We start from the raw sequence: 24313 nt of genomic DNA, 5'->3' as shown, positions 1-24313 counted from the left end.
GGCTTTCACTGAATCTAATTTCAGTTGGAACTAATTACAGGGGAAAAGGTCATAGCTGTACTGAGAATATCACTCTGCTCAGAATATATTGGCACCATATAATATTAACTCTACTTCTGTAGAGATATAAATGACGACAAAAATAAATTGCCAAAACATTCTGGATCTTCCTTTTGTTTAAATCAGTAGGGAAAACATCCATACGTAGTTATTGACAAGAAAACCTTTCTTAGGTACGAATAAATACAAGCTTTTCAGTTGATTTGTGTCTATTTCCTGACAACAATCTGGGAATTGCCAAGTAAGAGGCATATTTTGTGCCTATTGAGCTTAAAATAATGATACAATTATGTTTCAATTGATGTTCCATACTTACTGATATAAAATGCTCTTTTATAATAATCTGGCAGTCTGTAGAGGGAAAAGAAAAAGACAAACAGCAATTTTTTCTTTTTTTAAAAAAAGAAATTTAAGAGCATGTGGGAAAGAAATATTTGTCCAAACTGAGAATAATTCTTTGACTTCTCAGTAGTTACATGATATCTTGGCTAATGCTATTATCTTTCAGTCCAAGGCAGCCCCATTTTCCTCATGAGACTCACGTTGGATTTTTATTAATGTGCATCTATTGGTGCATTTCTTATCTCTATCTGCTAACCAATGGCTATTACTCATCTCTGGTCAGTGTCAATTAGTAATATAATACTGATGTCAGAGATAGACTATTATGAAATACAAGGCAGCGGCAGAATATACTATGATCTATGCAGAATTTTTTTCATCAATTATTCATCTCTGAGTGGCCATGTGACATTTTTCCTGTGAAAATTTGAAGTGTGGATGTTTAACGATATGTCTCAATTTCCCCAACTGACCCAGAGGGAAAAACACAGATCAGATTGAGCACAATTTCCTAACCTCCCTTCTCTGCATGAGCCTCTGCATGCATAGCCTATCTTGCTCTCTTCTGTTGTTGGTGGTGTGTTGAGAGCACTATTTTCTTATCAAGAAGGAATGAAAAGTTGATATCTTTGATTATCAAGTACTGAACACAAATAAAGTAAAGAAAAATATCAGTGACTTCTAGCAACCCACCAGGGTTGAGGATCATTTGCCCTAGAATGTCAATAGCATAACATATAATTTTAAGGAAGTATATTAATACTAGAGGCAACATGTAAGCCCTGGGATACCCATGGAAAAAGAAATCACTACTTTGATCCAAATATATGTGAAAAAAATATTTTCATTTAAACGAAGATTGTATTGCTTTGGAAATATGTATGCAATTCAGACTTTCAAGTAAGTACCCAGGTAGCAAATATTATAACATATGCTGTGATGGACGGAACTTTATCAGAGTCAAATATTGTGATGCATCCTTAAGGAATTATTGGCTAAAAGGCCCCCAGCCTTTGTGTATTTATTTATATTTTATTTGTTTAAATGTTACTGTCCACCACTCCACACTACAGGTTTAATAGAGAGTTACATATGAGTGATTAATAGACCCAGAGCTACCAGCCAGGCTCACTGTTTGAACATAATCAATCAATTAGTTAGTGGAACAGCCCAATTCTTTTTGCCTTGATGTCGCCTTGGTCCTATACAGAGTATGTTTAACTCAAAGCAGTCAGATATGGACTTTACACCCCAAGGAGCAATCACATTCCATTATAATTCAATGATTTGGATATTATCCTGTGAGGTCTCTCTCTGAGTCTTCTGGTCCATATAAAACTGTGAATTATAGCTGTATGTATCTTTTCAAATCATCTAATTGCTATCTCCTGGTAATAATGAAGCCATTAATCAGGGTAACTGAACATAGTTCTAGTAATTTCACTAGAGAGGGGAAACTTATAAGAGTCATAGTCCACTAGGGTCCTATAATCCTATCTTCCTTTCCCACTCAGCACACTGACATTTTGCAATGCTAACATGAGTAAAGAATAATCATAATACTTAGCATTTACATAGCTCTTAACAAACATCAGCTAATTAATCCTCATGCCACCTCTGAAAGGCAAGTACTGTGTCTATTGTTTTCCATGCTTCTCGAAGTCTAGGATTGGAGAAATGTTAAGAGAGTCTCAAAAAGGTTAAGAGACTCACCAAAGGTCACAAAACAAGATAGTAATAGAAGTTAAATTCCAACTGAGACATCATGCCATGCAGACATATGGACTCTTGGAGACATGAAGGCTCATTAGCCATATGATGCCAGCCTGGACTGTGGGAAACACCGAGTCGTGTCATGGAGAAAATGCAGTTCAGTAGCAAAAAGAGGTGATGCTCATCTGTCAATATGTGATCGGAAGAAAGAAGTGGTGTGAGCCTCCTTTTCTCAATCTACCCTTCTCTTTTCCGCTCTTCTGAAATCATAGAATGAAATATGCAAATCTCTTTTCTTCTCTGGGGTAGTGTCAAACCGCTAGAATCTCCCACTGAGATATACCCCTTGCTGAAAGGGGTAGCAAGTTTGACATTTATACACTGTATTAGTCAATTTTCTGTTGCTTATAAGAGAATACCTGAAACTGGGTAATTTGTAAAAAACCAAAATTTATTTCTGACAGTTTTGGTGGCGGGGAAGCACAAAGTCCAGGGAGTGTATCTGGTGAGGGCCTTCTTGGTGAGGGCTCTCAGCAGAGTCTTGAGGTGGTGTAGAATACCATATGGTAAGAATGGCAAGAGCCCTCATTAACAATTCACTTGCTCTTCCTATAAAACAATTAGTCCACACCCATGACAACCCATGAAATCATTAACCCATTAATCCATTAATGGATTAATCCATTCATGAGAGCACAGTCCTCACAATCCAAACACCTCTTAAAGGCCCCACCTTTCAACACTGCCACATTGGGGATCAATCTTCCACATGAGATTTGGAGGGAACAAACATTTAGCCCATAGCATTATGCCCCTGACCCCTCAGAGCACATGTCCTTCTCAGATGTAAATACATTCATTCCATCCTCACAGCTCCAAAGTCTTAACTCATTCCAACACCAACTCAAAAGTCCAAAGTCCGTGCCACTGAGATCAAAATGAGTTATCTACTTCCAAGTTATGAAGGTGAGATGAGCATGGGATACACTTACCTTTTCCAAGAAGGAGCAAGAGTGAAGAAGAAAGGAGTAGCCATCCCAAAGCTAGTTCGAAACCCAGCAGGGTGGACATTAAATCTTAAACCTTGACTCCATGTCCAGTATCCTCTGCACACTGATGCAGGGGCTGGGCCACCAGGTCTTTGGGCAGCCCCACCTCCATGAGCTTTCCTGGGTTCAGCCCATGTTTCAGCACTCCCAGGCTGGTGTTGCACATTGATTACTCTATGGTTCTGGAGTTTTGATGGCAATCTCACTCTCATGGCTCCAGTAGGCATGGCTCTGGTGGGGGTTCTCTGCTGCAACTTAAATCACACATTTCTGCTTGGCATTGCTTTAGTGGGATCTCTCTTTGGTGGCTCCACCCCTGTGAAAAATCTCTTTGTGGGCCAACAGGCTTTTTCATACTTCTTTTGAAATCTGGATGGAGGCTTCCATGCCTGCATAGCTCTGGCATTCTGGGAGCCTGAAGACTTAACACCATGTGGAAGCTTCCAAGGCTTATGGCTCATGTCTTTCAAAACAGTGGGTCCAGCAGCACCTGGGGTCAATTTGGGCATAGCTGGAGAAGCCAGAGCAGAGTAGCTGGAGCAACTGGGATGTGGGTAGCAGCATCCCAAGGTAGCCCTGAGTAGTGAGCCAGTGGAGGACTTCTAGAGCCTGTTCCCCAAAACTATTCTGTCTTCATAGGCCTCTGGGTCTGTGATGAGAGGGGCAGCCTCAAAGATCTCTGAAATGCCCTTGAGGTCTTTCTTCCATTCTGATGATCCTTTCCTTCTGTATTAAGCCCTTCAGCAGAGAGTTGCTGAGCTACACCCTTGGTTTTTTCTCCTAAACACACTATTTTTTTTACTCTTTCTATGGCCAGGCTGATAATTTTCTAAGTTTTTACCTTCTGCTTCCCTTTTAATTATAAATTCTGGATTTACATCATGCCTTTGCTGCCATAATTCAGCATAAACTGTTGGAAGTAGCCATGCAGCTACCTGAATGCTTTGCTGCTTAGAAATTTCTTCCATTAAATACCCTGGTTCATCACTCTTTTTGTCTATCTATCTATCTATCTATCTGTCTATCATCTATTTTTTATTTTTATTTTTTAAATTTTAACTTCTGAATATACATTGTAGCTGATTTTTGTGGCCCTTTACCCATTCCTTTTCCTTCCTCCCTCTCTCCCCTCCCCCCTACATGATATCTATTCACTTGTCTTAGGGATACCCATACTCCAATGTTCATTGCAGCACTATTTACGATAGCCAAGAGTTGGAACCAGCCCAAATGTCCATCATCAAATGAGTGGATAAGGAAACCGAAGTATAACCACACAATGGAATTCTACTCTGCTACAAAAAAGAATGAAATACTACCATTCACAACAACATGGATGGACTTAGAGAAAATTATATTAAGCAGTTCACCACTCTTAAGTTTCAAGTTCCTTAAAGCCCTCAGGCATGGACACAATGCAGCCAAGTTCTTTGCCAGTTCATAACAGGAGTGACCTTTGCCTTTGCTCCAGTTTCCAATAAGCTCCTCCTTAAGGCCATCTGAGACCTCCTCAAAATGGCTTTTATTGTCCATATATCTATCAGCATTCTGGTCACCACCATTTAACCAATCTCTAAGGCATTCCAAATTTCCCTAATCTCCTTGTTTTCTAGGCCTTTACCAAAATCTAGTCTTTTTCTAGCCTCTGCTTCTAAATTCTTCCAACCTCTTCCCATTACCTAGTTCCATAGCTGCTTCTCCATTTTCAGGTCTTCATTATAAGCAGCACCCCACTTCTTGGTACCAATTTTCTGTGCTAGTCTGTTTTGTCACTGGTAACCGAATACCTGAATCTGGGTAATTTGTAAGGAAACAATACTTATTTCTTACCATTTTGGAGGCTAGGAAGTCTAAGATCCAGGAAGCTGAGGACCTTCTTCTTGGTGTGAGTCTTTACAAAGTTTTGTGGTGACCCATGGGAAGAATGGCAGGAGAGTTTTTTCATGTGCTCTCCCAATAAAGCCACAAATCCACATCCATTAATCCATTAACCCATGGAACCATTCACGTTCTAAAGGCCCCAATTTTCAACACTGCCCACTGGGGATCAATCTTCCACATGAGTTTTTGGGGGGGACAAACATTCAACCCATATCAGAGACCTAAGAAAACTCAAGAGAAATGATAACTACCTGGCTCATATATCCTACTTGCAAAACATACACACACAAACCAAAATGCACAATGAAAAACCTAAAACAATTAAACAACAACAAAAAAATCCCCTAAAGTTTGCCTGTTCAAATATGTGCAAATGTCTTCATTTACATAAAGAAAATTCTTTTTCATAGATATCAATTTACATGAGCTAGCAATATATGATAAAATACATTTTAGAAGTACAGAACTGACTTTCAGAGGTGAAAAAGGTAAGATCAGGGACTGAGTTCATAGTAGGCATTAAAAGATATTTGTAAATATCACATACTAAAGACTCAAATTTTATTTTCTTAAAAACCATTCTTCTTCATAGCTCTTTACCATTACTAATTAACAATGGTAGAAAAAAAATTTTGTTTGACATTCTGAAAAGGAAAACTTGTTTCCCTTAACATTACTAAGACCTGTAGTAAGTCAGAAAAACAAAACAAAACAAAACAAAATAACCCCCCAAAACTTCAGATAGGGAAGGTCAGATGGAAAAGGCAAACCTTACTAAACTGTGCAATGTTGTTAACACACTAGTTGCTGGAGAATTCTGCCTGCCACTCTGGCTTACCTCCTTAAAACACCTAGTGTTGATATGACAAAATCCCTTGGTTTGTAGAACAAAAATGAGACAATCTAAGAATTTCTAAAAAATCTTATGAAAGAAAAAAGAAAAGTGGAGACAAATTATAAACCATGAGACCATAGGAAGCAAGAAAATCTGCCCACTTCTCAAACTACAGAAACATTAAGATAAATCAGATTGTTTATAAAGATAATCTATTTTCTGGCTCCAAACAGCTGGCACACCTTTCCAGGCATTTTGCCTGTATTGCATGTTCAAGATTACACACCTTGGATGAGGTAGGTCTGGTCTATTTTTAAAACTATCTTAGTTGGTTGATAGTCCATACTATCATCCATTCATCAATATGGATATATTTATTCTTAGCCGAATCTGATATAACTCAAGTTCAGAGGTTCACTTTAACCTCTTGGTCACTCCTGTGTGGCAGATAGATTTAGAGTGATAATAGTTAATGAACTTCCCATTAAAATGCCTTTTTTTGTTTGTTTGTTTGCCAGAGATTCATAAGGCCTGTTGGAAAAAGAACTATATTTGGCAATGACATGGCTTACCATTGAGCTAGGGTAAGTGGTGTTAGAGACCTGGCATATCATGGCCTGACCTACCACCCTCAGTGTGTGATCTGAGAGTATACTATATAAGAACAAACATGCCAGCCATCAGGAGAGCACACAAGAAGAAACCCACTGTGAATCCAGACTTTGTTGGCAATTTTGAATTGTCTATGGTGAACTTTTAAATTACCTTTCTATGTTCAAATGTGGGATGCAACTTAGAATGACTTTAAACGAGACAATTCTGATATTTTGTGAAATCGTCATAAATCAAAACAGTTCTGAGGCATCAACACATAGTCTTAATCATCTTGTAATAAATCACTCAGAGTTCAAGGGTGTAGGTGGCACTTCATAATCAAGTAATAAAAGATTGCTTTATCTACCCACATATCTTTGTTTCAACCAGCATCCAACTTCCCAGCACATTAGTGTCACATGGTGCTTTTTGTCTGATAGGACAGAAATGTATTTGAATCACTAGTATGCTCTACTGAAGGTAATAGGGTAGCCACTTTTGATTATGAAAAGGCTCTCTCTCAAAGGTGATATATATTTGTTATATTCTGGTGCCTTGCTTATGTAAATTAGTAATCAAATATTCTAAATGGGTGATGGAAAATAATTTTATCTACTGCTAGCATCCTAAATCATAGTTGTAAGGTTTAAAAAGTCTGATTGAGGAATTTTGTTAAAATATCTTCCCAAGTGTTATTTTAGTATGTTTTCCAAGTTATTTAATCTTCTATAAATATATGAAAAAAATCTATATATGTACATGTAAAATTTATTTAGTAGGCAAATCAAATTGGATACAAATATCTTTTACTATTCTGAATTTAGTCAACTTCTTCCCCACGAGATGAGCTAGTAGAATGAATGAACTTTAATTAACTTATTGGCTCCTTGGTCACATGATTGCCATGTTAATCTATCATTTTAATAGGCTGTCTTCTATGGATATTTTATAAATGCTTGAGAGAATAAACCAACAAATTAATTTCTAATAATTCTCTATTTGCACAGTACTTCAAATGGTATCCATCATTCTCTGATTTTAATTACAATTCTATAACAGAGCAAGTCAAAGATGCAAATTCTTTTTTGATTCTAAAGAATTAGAGAAATAAAAACAAGTAATTTAAGTATGCTGGATAGAGAAGCTTTTAAAATTAAAATTATCTCTTTTTAGTGTAGAGTTCTACGTTTTGACAAAACGCATAGTCATGCAAGTACCACCATAATTAAGATTTGTAAAAATTTTATCATCCCCCAAATTTCCCTTGTGCCCTTTGTATGTTTCACTTGCAAAATGCACTTAAGATTTATTCATGTTGTTGTGCAAATAGTATTTTAATCCATTTTACTGCTGAGTAGTATTCCACTATAGGGATATATCACAGTTTGTTTTTTCATTCACCAGTGGATTGTTCAATTGTTTTCAGGTTAGGTGATTATGAATAAAAACATCAAACATTATGTTCAAGTTTTTGTGTGATAAGTTTTCATTTCTCATGAATAAATACATAGGAGTGCTACTACATGGTCATATAGTATGTGTATGTTTATCAGACAGCCAAAATTTTCTAAAATGACAGTAACTTTTATATCAGTGATGTATAAGAGTTTATACATTCTGGATAGATGTTCTGGATACAAATTCTTTGCCAGGCATGTATTCTTCAAATATTATATCTCAGTCTGTGGATTGCCTTTTCATTTTCTTAACTGTCTTTTGCAGAGAAATTTGTAATTTTGATTTATCCAATTTATCAATTTATTATTATTTTTTCTTTTATAGATGAAGATTTTGGTGTTGTATCTAAGAAATCTTTGCCTAACTCAAATATTTCTCCTATTTTTCATGTTAGAAATTTTATAGTTTTAGGTTTTATTTTTATGTCTCTGATATATATATATATATATATATATATATAGTGCTAATTTTTATGTATTATGTAAGCTATGAGAAGAGATTCTTCTTTTTCTTTTTTTTCTCTTTTTTTGCATATGTATACTTACTTGTTCCAGTAGCATTTGTTGAAAAGACTTTTTTCTCCATTGAATTGCCTTTGCATCTTTATCAAAATCAATTGATGCTAGCTGAACCGTTTTCATAGATGCCTTTTATCAAATTGAGAAATTGACTATTACCACTCTGCTGAGATTTCTAAAAAATCAAGAATGGATGCTGGATTTTGTCAAATGTTTTTATCTGTATCTGTTGAGATAAAAACATGATTTTTGTGATTTTTTAAATTTAGTGTGTTAATATAGATTTTCCAATTCTAAATCTTCCTTTCATCCCTGAAATATACTTCACTTGGTCATATGAATATTATTGTTATTTTTTATTGAGGGGAAATTCATGTAACATACAATTAGCCATTATATGGCTGTACAAAGTGGGCAATCCAGTGACACTTAGTGCATTCATAATGTTGTATAACCATCATCCCACTCTAGTTTCAAACTTTTTCATCACTTTATAAGAACGCCTCAGTGTTCCAATGAAGTAATCACTCCTCATTGCTCACTACTACTAATCTCCTGGCAACCACTAATCAACTTTCTGTCTCTACGGATTTGCCTATTCTGTATTTTCATATACAAGGAATAGTACAGTATGTGTCTTTGTGTCTGCCTTCTTTTACTTAGCCTAATGTTTTTGAGATTCATCCAACTTGTAGCATGTATCAGTAGTTCATTCTTTTTTATGGCTGAATAGTATTCCATTATATGTCTATATCACAATTTGTTTATTCATGCATCTGTTGGTGGACATTTGGGTTGTTTCTACTTTTTGGCTATTATGAATATTGCAGTATAAACATTTTGTACAACTTTCTGGTCAGATACATGTTTTAGTTTCTCTTGGGCATATACTTGGAGTAGAATTACTAGATCATATGGTAATTCTATTTAGCTCTTTGAGGGACCACTGAACTGTTTACCATAGAAGCTGCATCATTTAACATTTCCTGCTGCAATGGAAAAGGGTTCCTATTTCCCCACATTGTACATCCTCTCCAACACATTTTCTGTTTGTTGTTGTTGCTCTGTGTGTGTGTGTATACTTATATGCATCCTTGGGGCTGTGAAGTGGTAACTTATGATAATTTCAATTTACATTTCCTTAATGACCAATGATATTGAATATCTCTTCATGTGCTTGTGGGTCATTTGTTCATCTTCTTTAGAAAAATGCTCAAGTTCTCTGTCCATTTTTAAATTTAGTTGATTTTGTTTCTGTTGTTGAGTCATGAGTGTTTTTGTGTATTCTAGATACTAACCCCTTATCAGATAAATTATTTGCAAATATTTTCTCCCATTCTGTAGTTTGCCTTTTCACTTTCTCGATAATATGATTTGATGCAAAAAAGTTAAAATTTTTTTGGTATATTTCTTTCAATACAAAAAATTTTATCGGTTTCTGTGTAAAGGTATTGCACATCTTTCAGTAGAGTCATTCTTAGGTATTTTATGGAATTATGAACAGGAACATTTTAATGTTTAAATTTCTCTTCCCCCTAGCTTTATTAAGGTATAATTGATAAATAAAAAATATATATATTTATGATGTACAACATAATACCATTTTAGCCATTTAGTTAATGGCTAAATCAACCTAATTAACATATGTGTTACCTCGCGTTTTTTTTGTCATGAAATCTTAAAAATCTATTCTCTAAGCAATTTTCAAGAATTCAATGCATTGTTATTAACTATATAGTTACCATGCTGTGCAAAGATCTCTCAAACTTATTCCTCCTGTGTACCTAAAATTTTGTATCCCTTGACCAACATCTCCTTAACCTCCCACCCCCCACCACCTAGCCCCTGCTAACCACCATTATACTCTTTGTTTCTATGAGTTCAATTTCTTTAGATTCAGCATATAAGTGAAATCATGTGGTATTGTCTTTCTGTGCCTGGCTTATTTCACTTAACATCATGTCCTCCACATTCATCCATGTTGTCACAAATGACAGGATTTCCTACTTTTTAAAGGCCGAATAGTATTCCACTGTGTATATATACCATATATTTTTTTAATATGTCAATTAAAACTTTATTTATGTAATTTAATTTTATTTATTTAATTTTTTTTTTGCTATCAGCGTATGTCTTTATTCCATACTCAAACTTCCAAGCCACAATAAACCATAGCAATAGCAACAGTAATTCCCCTGCCTAACATAACAGTCTCTTCTGTGATAGAAAACATCCCTGTACTGTCCCAATATGGGGAGAAACCAGTGTTTCATGGAATCTCTTTTTTCTTTTATTTCCCCTAGTTGTTACTTTTATTTTTATTATTTATTTATTTATGTATTTTTTATTAAGAATATTCATGAAATACAAAGCTAATTGTCTCCCCTTGTGCCCATGGTGTGAGGGCCAGATTCATACTGGGAGCATACCCCTTACCAGAAATTACATTTGTACCCTGTGTCCTCACCCAATTATCCCCCAACCTCCTTCTCACTCCTCCTCTCCCCCTTAAACCCTTTGTAGCCGTAGGAATGTTCTTTCCCTCTGTAAGACCTCTGCACTGCTGTGGTCTTTCTTTCCTTTCTTCCTTTCACTCTTAGCTCCCACGTATGAGTGAGCACATGCAGTATTTACCCCTCTGTGCTTTGCTTATTTCACTCAACATAAGTTTCTCCAGTTTCATCCATGTTGTTGAAAATGAGAGTATTTCATTCTTTTTTATGGCAGAGTAGTATTTATGGTGTATATATACCACAGGGTCCTTATCCAATCATCCATCAATGGATATTCAGGTTGGTTCCATATCTTGGCTATTGTAAACAGAGCTGCGATGAACATGGGAGTGCAGGTATCCCTTCGACATGATGATTTCCATTCCTCTGGGTATATACCCAGAAGTGGGATTGCTGGATCATATGGAAGATCTGTCTGTAGTTATTTGAGAAGCCTCCATACTGTTTTCCATAGTGATTGTACTAATTTACAGTCTCACCAACAATTCACACCCTTCTCTCCACACCCTAGCCAGCATTTCTTATTCACTGTCTTTTTGATCATAGCCAGTCTAATTGGAGTGAGGTGGTATCTCAATGTGTTTTTAATTTACATTTCCCTGATAACTAGTGATGTTGAGCATTTTTTCATGTATCTGTTGGCCATTTGTATGTCTTCCTTTGAAAAATGTCTATTCAGCTCCTTTGCCCATTTTTTAATTGGGTCATTTGTTTTTTTACTGTATAATTGCTTGAGTTCTATGTATATTCTGGATATTAATCCCTTGTCAGATGCATAGTTAGCAAAAATTTTCTCCCACTCTGTAGGTTGTCTTTTCACTCTGTTGATTGTTTCCTTTGCTGTGCAGGAACTTTTTAGTTTGATATAGTCCCATTTGTTTATTTTTTCTTTTGCTACTTGTGCTTCTGGGCTCATGTTCATAAAGCCAGTGCCCAGACCTAATTGCTGAATTGTTTCACCTATATTTTCCCTTGGTAATTTTACAGTTTCAGGTCTTATAAAGTCTTTAATCCATTTTGAGTTGATTTTAGTGTATGATGAGAAATGCATATCTAGTTTCATTCTTCTGCATATGGATATCCAGTTTTCCGAGCACCACTTGTTGAAGAGGCAATCTTTTCCCCATTGTAGACTTTTGTTGCCCTTGTCCAATATCAGATGGTTGTAAGCCTGAGGAGGGATTTCTGGGTTCTCAATTCTACTCCACTCCTCTGGATGTCTATTTTTATACCAGCACCATGCTGTTTTGGTTACAATAGCTTAGTAGTATATTTTGAAGTCAGGTAGTGTTATGCCTCCACCTTTATTTTTTTTGCTCAGGATTTCATTGGCTATTTGAGGTCTTTTGTTTTTCCATACAAAAGGTAAGACTGTTTTTCCTATTTCTGTGAAGAATGTGATTGGTATTTTGATGGGGATGGCATCGAATCTGTAGATCGCTTTGGGTAGTATAGACATTATCGCAATGTTAATTCTTCCAATCCAAGAGCATGGAATATCTTTCCATCTTTGTGTGTTTTCTTTAATTTCTTTCAGAAGTGGTTTGTAGTTCTCGTCATAGAGGTATTTCACCTCCTTAGTTATATTGATTCCTAGGTATCTTATTTTTTTCATGACAATTGTAAATGAGCTTACTTTATTTCTCTTTCTGTTAATTCATTATTTGAGTATATAAATGCTACTGATTTGGGGGCATTTATTTTGTATCCTGCAACATTACTGAAGTTATTAACCAGCTCTTGGAGTTTTTTTTATAGAGTCTTTAGGTTTTTCTATATATAGAATCATGTCATCTGAAAATAGAGAAAGTTTCAGTTCATCATTTTCAATCTGGATTCCCTTTATTTCTTTCTCTTGGCTGATGGCTCTGGTTAGTACCTCCAGTACTATGTTAAATAGAAGTGGTGAGAATGGGCATCCTTGTCTTGCTCCTGTCCTTAAGGGGAAGGCCTTCAATTTCTCCCCATTCAAAATAATACTGGCAGTGGGCTTGTCATAAATGGCTTTTATTATGTTGCGATATTTTCCTTCTATGCCTATTTTGTTGAAAGTCTTTATCATGAAGGGATGTTGAATTTTGTTAAATGCTTTTTCAGCATCTATTGAGATGATCATGCAGTCTTTGTCCTTGAGCTTGTTGATGTGATGTATCACATTTATTGACTTTCATATGTTGACCCATCCTTACATGCCTGGGATGAATCCCACTTGATCATAGTGTATGATTTTTTTAATATATTGCTGTATTCTGATTGCTAATATTTTGTTGAGGATTTTAGCATCTAGGTTAGTCAAGGATATTGACCTATAATTTTCTTTTTTTGTTGTGTCTTTATCTGGTTTTGGTATTAGAATTATGTTGGCCTCATGGGATGAGTTTGGGTGAGCAGCTTCTGTTTCAATTGTTTGGAATAGTTTGAGGATAATTGGTATTAACTCCTCTTAAAAGTTTGATAGAATTTAGCTGTAAAGCCATCCGGACCCAGACTTTTTTTTTTTGTTGGAAGATTGTTGATTACTGCTTCAATCTCCTTGATTGTTATTAGTCTGTTCAGGTTTTCTATCTCTTCTTGGTTCAGTCTTGGTAGTTTATAAGTGTCTAGAAACTTATCCATATCTTCCAGATTTTTATATTTGTTGTCATACAATTGTTTGTAATAGTCTCTAATGATTCTTTGTATTTCTGCGGTATCAGTTGTAATGTCTCTTCATTTCTGATTTTTATTATTTGGGTCTTTTCTCTTCTTTTTTTTTTTTTTTTTTTTGTTGTTGTTGTTAACCTAGCTACTGGTCTGTCTGTTTTATTTATCTTCTCGAAAAACCAACTTTTTGTTTCATTGATCTTCTCAATTGTTTTGTGGGTGTCAGTTTCATTTACTTCTGCTCTGATCTTAATTATTTCTTTCCGTCTGCTACCTTTAGGTTTGGATTGTTGTTGTTTCTCAAGTTTTTGAGGCGTAGTGTTAGGTCGTTTATTTGAAGTCTTTCCATTCTTTTGATGTAAGCACTTCTTGCAATAAATTTGCCTCTTAGTACTGCTTTTGCAGTATCCCCCAGGTTTTGGTATGATGTATCTTTATTTTCATTAGCTTCAAGAAATTTTTTGATTTCCTGTTTAATTTCTTCTTGGACATTCTTGGTCATTCAGGAGCCTATTATTTAGCTTTCATGTATTTGTATAGCTTCCAGCATTTTGCTTATTGTTTATTTCCAATTTTAGTCTACTGTGGCCTGAAAAGATAGTTGGAATGACTTCAATTTTTAAAAATTTGCCAACACTAGATTTTGTGACCTACTATGCGGTCTATCCTGGAGAATGCACCATGAGCCGATGAGAAGAAAGTGTATTCTTTAGCTGTTGGGTTAAATGTTCTGTATATATCTTCCAAGTCCAGTTGGTCTAGGGTGTGATTAAATCCTGCTTCTCCTTGTTGACTTGTTGCCTGGAAGATCTGTCCCATACTGAGAGGGGGTGTTCAGATCACCCACTATTAATGTATTAGGTCCTATTTCTTTCTTTAGGTCTAAGAGTGTTTGCTTTATATATCTGGGTGCTCCAGTATTGGGTGTATACATATTTATGATTGTTATGTCTTCTAGGTGGATAGATCCCTTTATCATTATACAGTGGCCTTTTTTGTCTTTTTAAACGTTTTTTGGTTAAAAGTCTATTTTGTCCAATATAAGAATAGCTACTCCTGCTCATTTTTGGTTTCTATTTGCATGGTATATCTTTTTCCATCCCTTCACTTTTAGTCTATGTGTGTCTCTACAGATGAGGTGGGTCTCATGAAGACAGCATATACTTGGGTCTTTCTTTTTAATCCAGTCAGTCAGTCTGTGTCTTTTGAATGGGGAGGTTAGTCCATTCACGTTTAGAGTAGTTATTGACAAGTGTTGCTTAGTTCCTGTCATGTAATTGCTTCTTGTTTAGATGGTTTTATTATCTTTTGATCATTATTTCCCCTTTTATTTCTCTTCAATGTTAGTTGGGATTTTAAGGTGGAATGATTTATTTTCTTTTTCTTTCTTTCTGGCATTTTCATTTTAACTATGGGTTTTGCTTTTTCTTTTGCATTTATGATGGTGCTCACCAGTATTCAGATTCCAGATGAATGACTCCCTTTAGAATTCTTGTTGGGCTGGTCATGTGGTGGTGAACTACCACAACTTGTGTTTGTCTGGGAAATACACTATTTCTCCCTCATTTCTGAAGGAGAGCCTTGCTGGGTAAAGAATTCTTGGCTGGAAATTTTTTTCTTTCAGTGTTTTGAATATATCATTCCATTTTCTTCTAGCCTGTAGGGTTTCATTTGAGAAGTCTGCTGTTAGTTTGATGGAGATTCCTCTATAAGTAACCTGATGCTTTTCTCTTGCTCCTTGTAGAACTCTTTGTCTTTGAGCTTTGCAAATTTAACTATAATGTGTCTTGGGTTGAATCTCTTTGGGTTGAATCTGTTTGGGGACTTTTGGGCTTCCTGGATCTGAAGGTGTGTATCCCTCCCTACACCTGGGAAGTTTTCTGTTACTATTTCCTTGAGTAGGTTTTCAATAACTTTTCCCTTCTCCTCTCCTCAGGAATACCCACAATTAAGATGTTAGAGTGCTTGAGATTGTCTGCTATCTCTCTTAGGTTTTCCTCATTATTTTATTTTATTTTTTTAAATTCATTTTATTTTTATTTTTATTTTTTATTTTATTTTGTCGATATACAATGTGGTTGATTATTGTGACACATTACCGAAACCTCCCTCTCTCCTCCCTATCCCCCCTCCCACCCAACAATGTCCTTTCTGTATGCTTGTCATGTCAACTTCAAGGAATTGTAATTGTTGTGTCTTCTTCCCCCCCCCCGTTTTTTTTTTTTTGTGTGTGTGTGTGTGTGTGAATTTATTTATTTATTTTTAGCTCCCACCAATAAGTGAGAACATGTGGTATTTCTCTTTCTGTGCCTGACTTGTTTCACTTAATATAATTCTCTCTAGGTCCATCCATGTAGTTGCAAATGGCAGTATTTCATTCTTTTTTATAGCCGAGTAGTATTCCATTGTGTAGATATACCACAATTTTCGTATCCACTCATCCAATGATGGACATTTGGGCTGGTTCCAACTCTTGGCTATTGTAGAGTGCTGCGATGAACATTGGGAAACAGGTATACCTTCGACTTGATGATTTCCATTCCTCTGGGTATATTATCAGCATTGGGATAGCTGGGTCATATGGTAGACCTATCTGCAATTGTTTGAGGAACCTCCATACCATTTTCCATAGAGGCTGCACCATTTTGCAGTCCCACCAACAATGTATGAGAGTTCCTTTTTCTCTGCAACCTCGCCAGCATTTATCGTTCAGAGTCTTTTGGATTTTAGCCATCCTCACTGGGGTGAGATGGTATCTCAGTGTGGTTTTGATTTGCATTTCCCGAATGCTGAGTGATGTTGAGCATTTTTTCATGTGTCTGTTGGCCATTTGTATATCTTCCTTAGAGAAATACCTATTTAGCTCTTTTGCCCAGTTTTAAATTGGGTTGCTTGTTTTCTTCTTGTAAAGTTGTTTGAGTTCCTTGTATATTCTGGATATTAATCCTTTGTCAGATGTATATTTTGCAAATATTTTCTCCCACTCTGTTGGTTGTCTTTTAACTCTGTTAATTGTTTCTTTTGCTGTGCAGAAGCTCTTTAGTTTGATATAATCCCATTTGTTTATTTTTCCTTTGGTTGCCCATGCTTTTGGGGTCATATTCATTTTTTTTTCCCTTAATTTTATTTTGTTGATATACAATGTGGTTGATTATTGTGGCTCATTACCGAAACCCCCCTCCCTCCTCCCTCTCCCCCCTCCTACCCAACAATGTCCTTTCTGTTTGCTTGTCGTATCAACTTCAAGGAATTGTAGTTGTTATGTCTTCTTCCCCTCCCCCCGTTTTTTTTTTTGTGTGTGAATTTATTTATTAATTTTTAGCTCCCACCAATAAGTGAGAACATGCGGTGTTTCTCTTTCAGTGCCTGACTTGTTTCACTTAATATAATTCTCTCAAGGTCCATCCATGTTGTTGCCGGAGAAAAAGGAACTCTCATACATTGTTGGTGGGACTGCTAAATGGTGCAGCCTCTATGGAAAATGGTATGGAGTTTCCTCAAATAATTGCAGATAGATCTGCCATATGACCCAGCTATCCCACTGCTGGGAATATACCCAGAAGAATGGAAATCATCAAGTCAAAGGTATACCTGTTCCCCAATGTTGGGGTCATATTCATGAAGTCTGTGTCCTGCCCCTACTTCCTGAAGTGTTTCTCCTATGTTTTCTTTAAGAAGTTTTATTGATTTAGGGTGTACATTTAAATCTTTAATCCATTTTGAGTTGACTTTAGTGTATGGTGAAAGGTATGGGTCTAGTTTCATTCTCCTGCATATGGATATCCAGTTCTCTCAGCACCATTTGCTAAAGACCAGTCTCTTCCCCAGTGTATAAGCTTGGTCCCTTTGTCAAAGATCAGATGGCTGTAGGTGTGTGGGTTGATTTCATTCATGACCAAGACCCTCTATAAGTTAGGTATAGATGGAAAGTATCTCAACATAATTAAAGCCATATATGATTAACCCACTGCCAATATCATCCTGAATGGGGAAAAGCAGAAAGCTTTTCCTCATTATTTTTAATTCTTTTTTCCTTTTTTTTTTGTCTGTCTGAGTTATTTCAAAAAGACCATCTTCGAGCTCTGAAATTTCTGCTTGCTCTACCCTGCTGCTCAAGCTCTCAGTTGTGTTTTTATTTCATTGAGTGAATCTTTCATTTCTAGAAGTTCTGCTACACTCTTTTTTATGGTATTAATCTCTTTGCATATTTCCTCCTTCATATTCTGGATGTTTTTTCTTGTTTCATTGTGTTGTCTAATTGAGTCTTCTTTTATTTCTTCAAGTTTTCTTGAAATCATTGCTTGAAATTCTTTTTCAGACATTTCAAGGATTCCCTGATCCCTGGGGTCTGACGTTGGAGCATTATTGTATTCTTTTGATGGTGTCATTTCTTCTTGATTGTTTGTACTTCTAGTATTTTTTAGCTGACCTTTGGTCCTTTGGAAGAGGGCTTGTTATCACACTGAGGTTGGCTGTGGAGTGGCCTTGGTTGCTACTGTGGCAGTGAAATGTCTTTGCTTAACAGTAGGTGTGGTGGTGGTAATGTTAAACCACCTTGGTTACTGTTCCAGACTCTGTGGTCGTAGAATGAGCCCCTAGCGCCATGCGGTTCTGCTGGGCACACCTTGGTGGATCAGACCCCGCAGGCTGGGGCTCACCCTCCCTGTGTCTGAGAAGGGGAGAGGGGCCACATCCAGCTGCACGGTTCTGCTGCTGCCGCTGCTGCCGCTGAACTCACCTCGGGTGGCACGGGGTTCAGGGTGTGGGGGCCATATTGTCTTTATCCATTCATTGATTTAATATTTTGGCTGTTATGAGTAATGATGGAGTGAAGGTTGGAGTGCAGATGTCTCTTCAACACATTGATTTCATTTCCTTTGGATGTATATCCAGTAGTGGGATTGCTGAATCATGTGGTAGTTCTATTTTAAAGTTTTTAGTGAACCTCCATACTGTTTTCCATAATGACAGTACTAATTTACATTCCCACCAACTGTGTATACAGGTTCTCTTTTCTCTACATCCTTGTCAACACTTGCTACATCTCGTCTTTTTCATAATAGCTTAGTAACAGGTAGGAAGTAATATCTCATCGTGGTTTCAGTTTGTGTTTCCTTGGTGATTAGTGATATTGAATAGTTTTTCAAATGCCCATTGGCCATTTGTATATCTACTTTTAAGAAATGTCTGTTCAGATCCTTTGCCCACTTTTAAATTAGATTATTTGTTTGTTTGCCACTGAGTTGTTTGAATTACACACACATTTTGAGTATTTACCCCTTATCGTTTGCAGGTTGTCTCTTCACCATGTTGATTGTTTTGTTTGCTGTGCAGAAGCTTTTTGTTATTTTTTTACTTGTTTATTTTTTAATTCCCACTTAAGAGTGAGGTCATATGGTATTTCTCTTTCTGTGCCTGGCTTGTTTCACTTAACATAATTTTCCATATGTTCATCTATGTTGCTGAGAATGGCAGAATTTCATTCTTTTTTATGGCAGAGTAGTATTCCACTGTGTATACATACCACATTTTCTTTATCTAGTTGTCCATCAATGGACATTTATGTTCGTTCCAACTCTTGGCTATTGTAAATAGTGCTGTATGGGATCTGGTACTTGAGAATTATTGTATTCCTTTTGTGGTGCTATATTTTATTATTTTTTTCATATTTCCTGTATTTCTACATTGATGTCTGGCAATCTGGTAGAGCAGTTACTTCTTCTATTACTCTGGAGTGTGCTTTGAGGAGAGAGACTCCCTCCTAGAGATGTGTTTTATATTGACTGTTGGGTAGGGTGTTTTAATATTGGTTCTGGGGAGATGCACTAGTGTAGTGTCCTTGTGGATACTTTGGCTGCATGCAGTGTCAGAGTTGCATGTGAGTGCCTCCATGGCCTAGGCACTGGGACACTTAGTGGTTCCTTGCTGTGGTTAGTGACACTGTATTGGCTATTGAGGTCAGTGGTAAGAGCTCTAGTTCTCGGGCAAAGTATCTAGAGTCCTTCTCACTCCTTGGCTGTAGTGGGTGATCCTGCATAGGCTTGTTGGCTTCCTAGCTAGTGCCTCATGACTCTGATGGGTCCACTGAGGTATACTGGATCTCTTCAGGTTGAACAATTAACCCTGGGCAGGGATTTCTCTTTCCTCATTCTTACAAGTTGAGGTCATTTGTTAGGGGATGGGTTTGTGGTGGCTGAGAATTTTCTTCTGTACACTATTTGGCTATCCTGGGTTTCTGTACTCTCCAGGATCTCTGTGTGTGTCTCTCCCTGTGTTAAGGCAGTTATGTGTGCTAGTTGATTGGGCCACTGGGACATGGGTCTGTGCTGGCTTACCTTTTTGCAGCTCCAGTCACGAACCTCCTGTGTCTATGCATGGTGGTGTTAGTGGGTCCCTTGTGTGGCCTGTCTGACTTGTGGTGTGGATGGCTGCTGGTGGTTGCTGCAGTAGGAGCCACGCTGCAAGTGGCAGCAGTTTGGGGTTCTGCACCCAGCTGCGCTGGCGACTGCTTCAGCATTGACAAGAAGTTTCACATATGGCCAATCTGGCTAGTGCGATGGCAGCACCATGGACAGCTGCTCTTGGTGGCAACTGTGCAGGAAGCAGGCAGCTATGGTGGGGGTCCTGCATGCACTTAGGCTGGCTGGTGTACTTGTAACTCCAGCTGGCTTGGCTGGTGGATGGTTTGACTGGTGCCATAGTGGCTGTGGACGGATGCTAGTAGTGGCAGTAGGAGGAGCCATGCTGTGGGTGGTAGTGGCTGGGATTGGGGTAAAGCTCACTGGAGGAAGGCAGACAATGATCTTGGAGCCCAACAATGTCATTGATGAGTGTGGCAGTGGTAGTGGTGGGCCTGTTGTGGTCTTTTTCTGCAGGAGAAATGTGCCCTGGTTTCCTCTAGTCCACCGTCTTCCCACAATCCTCTACCAGTAAGCATTTTATGCTGTATACTTTCTTCAAAGTTTTAGCTACATCACAAAATGTATTATATATTGTGTTTTAACTTTTCTTGTTGAAAATATTTTCTAGTTTTTCTTGTGGCTTCCTTTTTGTCTCTTGAATTAGTTAGAAGTGTGTTGCTTAATTTCCAAATATTTAGGAATTGTCAAGATAATATTTCAATTACTAATTTTCAGTTTAATAACATTTTCTCAGAAGACACATTTTATATAATTTCAATTCTTTTAAATCTGTTAAAATTTATTTATAACCTAGAATAAGGTCAGAATATTTCACGTGTGCTCCAGAATAATATTTTTTTCCTGCTATTGTTGGGTAGAGTGTTCAATAAGTGAAAGTTAATTTTGTTGATAGTATTGTTCAGGTGTCCTATATACATGTGAATACTATGCCTACTTTTCCTTTTGATTACTGGGAAAAGAAAGGAACTTGTGAATATTTAAATTGTCTTTTGATTTTGATTCAACTATTTTTGAAGCTCTGTTGTCAGGTGCATAAATGTTTAGGATTATGATGGCCTCTTGGTAAATTGACCTGTTTATCATTATGTAATGTCTCTCTTTGCCCCAGGTAGTATTTCTTTTTCTGTAGTCTTCATTGTCTGATATTATTATAGCCATTCCACCTTTCTTTTGGTTAGTATTGTTATGGTATGTTTTTTGCCATCCTTTTACTTTTAGTGTATCATTGATTTTATATTTAAAGTGGGTTCTTTTGACAGCATATAGTTTGTTGCTCCTTTTTATCCAATCTGATAATCTCTGCCTTTCAAATGGTATTATAGATTCCTTACATTTAACACAGGTATGACTATATTTGGATTAAAATCTACTATCTTGCCAATAGTTTTGTCATCGTTGTTACTCTATCTGTTTTTTTCCACTTTCCCATCTTTTTTTTCTCCTTCTTTTAGATCAAGTATTTTTATGATTCCATTTATTCCCCACTATTGGCTTATTGCTTATGTCTCTTTAAAAAATTGTTTTGGGGGCTGGCCTGTGGCTCTCTTGGGAGAGTGTGGTACTGTATTTTCTTTAGATAGTCAGTTATCTTTTAGATTAAAAGTAGAAAAAAGAGTTTAATGTTTAATTTTTTTTTTTAAAAAAAACTATTTCCAGCACTCTTTATTCTTTATTTATATTCAACTTTCTACCTAGTACCTTACATATCTACCTAAAGACCTTTCTTTAACACTTCTTGTAGTGGAGTTTGGATGGAAATAAATTATTTCAGCTTTTTTCCTGCAAAGTCTTTATTTCTCCTGTGTTTTTTGAATTTTAAGAGGTTTAAAAAATATTATATTTCAGATATGTTCATTATCAGATATATTATTTGCAAATATTCTTTCAGTCTGTAATTTTTATTCTTTTAAAATTAATAAGGGTTTGCAGGGGTGGGTAGCAGAAATTGGTAAAGGGCCACAAAAATAATTACATTGTGCGATAACAAATAAAGTAATAAAAATAAAATAAAATTAATAGACTTTATTTTTCAAAGCAATTTTAGATTTACACAAAAATTAAGCACAAAGTACAGAGTTCCCATATACCTCCTCCCTGGCCCACCCCCTTCACAGTTTCTTTTATTATTATCTCATATTAGTGTGGTACATTTGTTACAGTTGATGAACCAATATTGATATATGATTATTAATGAAAACTCAAAGTTTACATTAGGGTTCACTCTTTGTATTGTACCATTCTATGTACAGGTTTTAGACAGATGCAAAATGTCATATATACACCATTACACTGGCATACAGAATAGTTTCACTTTCCTAAAAACCCCCTGTGCTCCCTCCTTTTCTATCCCTGAGCCCCTGGCAGCCACCGTTCTTTCTACTATTTCTATAGTTTTGTCTTTTCCAGAATGTCATCTATTTGAAATCATAAGGTATGTAGAGTTTTCACAGCGGCTTCGTTCTCTTAGCCATGTGTACTTAACGTTCAGTAATGTCTTTTCCTAGCTCAATAGCTCATTTCCTTTTATCTGGAATAATTTTCCATGGTACCACAGTTTGTGTATACATTCACCCCTTTAAAGATGTCTTTCTTGCTTCCAGCTTTTTGCAACTATTGATAAAGCTGGTATAAACAGTCACGTCCAGGTTTTTAATTGACCGTGTTTCCAACTCACTTGGGTAAATAACAAAGAGGGCTATTTCTGCGTCATATGGTAAGACTATGAATCAGAGTTTCTGTTGTTCCACATCCTTGTCAGCATTTGGTGTTGTCAGTGTTTTGGATTTTAACCATTCTAATAGATGTGTAGTGGTATTTCATCATAGTTTTATTTTATTTCACGATTTAAATCTAAACCCTTATTGCCATTGGACAGGGAAATAGGGCTTCTTTCACTTTTTAAGAATATTTCTTCCTACTACATAATTCTGAGCTGAGGAATTTTCTTTTTCCTTCAGCAACTTAAAATGTCACTTTGTTATCTTCTCAGTTATATAGCTTCTGATAGTAAGTTTTCTGTAACTAGTATCTTTGTTCTTTTTATATAATGTGTCTTTCTTTCCTCTAGTTGCCTACAATATTTTCTCTTTATGCTTAGTTTTCAGCAGTTTAAATGTGATGTGTCTAATTTTATTTATTTATTTATTTATTTATTTTCAAAATTCGGTTTGGTGTTCTATGAGCTTCTTAGATCTTTGATTTGACATCTTCCATTATTTTTGTAAAATCCTCAACTATTATCTCTTCAAATGTTTCTTCTGACCTTTTTTTTTTTTTCTATTTTCCTTTCAGAAGTCCAATTACAAGTATACTGGATCTTTTGACATTGCCTTAAAACCATAAAGCTCTTAAACACTCTGTTCTTTTTTATCCCATTTTTTCCTACTCACCTTGTGACTTTGTGTTTCAGTATGGTTAATTTCTATTGACCTAACTTCAAGTTTACTAACTTTTCCTTCGTGTAGAATCTACTGATGAACCCGTTAAAGGTATTATTTATCTCTGTTATCATGTTTTTTTTTAAAAAAAATTTCTACCATCCCATTTGATTCTGTCTTAGGGTTTTCATCTCTCTGCTGACGTTCTTTGTTCATGAATATTTTTACCTTTATCACTGGAGTTGTCATAAGGAATTTCTTAAGGAATTTCAAATTCCTTGTCTACTAGTTCCACCATCTAGCTTACATATGAGTCTAATTCTGTTGATTGCTTTGTGTCTTGACAGTGGGTTGTTTTTTCCTGCTTTCCTTGTGTCTCATAACTTTTGGTTATGTTGTAGATTGTATATAGAACAGAAGAGACTAAGATTTTTGTCTGGAAATAGGCATCTCTTTTTCTGCTAGGCTGTTAATATGTAGAGTTTAATTAACTTATTCAAGAGGTGAGCTGGGTTTTTGTTTTGTTGCAATGATTCCTCTTGATGCATCTCTGGCTTCAAATTCCTTCATATTGCCTTTTAATTAAGGTGAGGTTAGACTTTTGTATTAGTCCGTTTTTGTGTTACTATAACAGAATACTTGTAACTGGATAATTTATAAAGAAAAGAGGTTTATTTGGCTCATGATTCTGGGACAGCTGTATCTGATGAGGGCCTCAGGCTGCTTCTACTCATGGTGGAAAGCAGCAGGCAGTCGGTGGGTACAAGCAAAAGACCACATGGCCAGAAGAAACAAGAGAGAGAGAGAGAGAGAGAGAGAGAGAGAGAGAGAGAGAGAGGGGAGGTATGCCAGGGTCTTTTAAACAACTAGCTCTTGTGGGAACTAACAGAGTGAGACCTCACTCACTA

This window comes from Cynocephalus volans, chromosome 10, assembly GCF_027409185.1.
Source record: "Cynocephalus volans isolate mCynVol1 chromosome 10, mCynVol1.pri, whole genome shotgun sequence".
NCBI lineage: Eukaryota > Metazoa > Chordata > Mammalia > Dermoptera > Cynocephalidae > Cynocephalus > Cynocephalus volans.
This window is presented reverse-complemented; position numbering follows the sequence as displayed.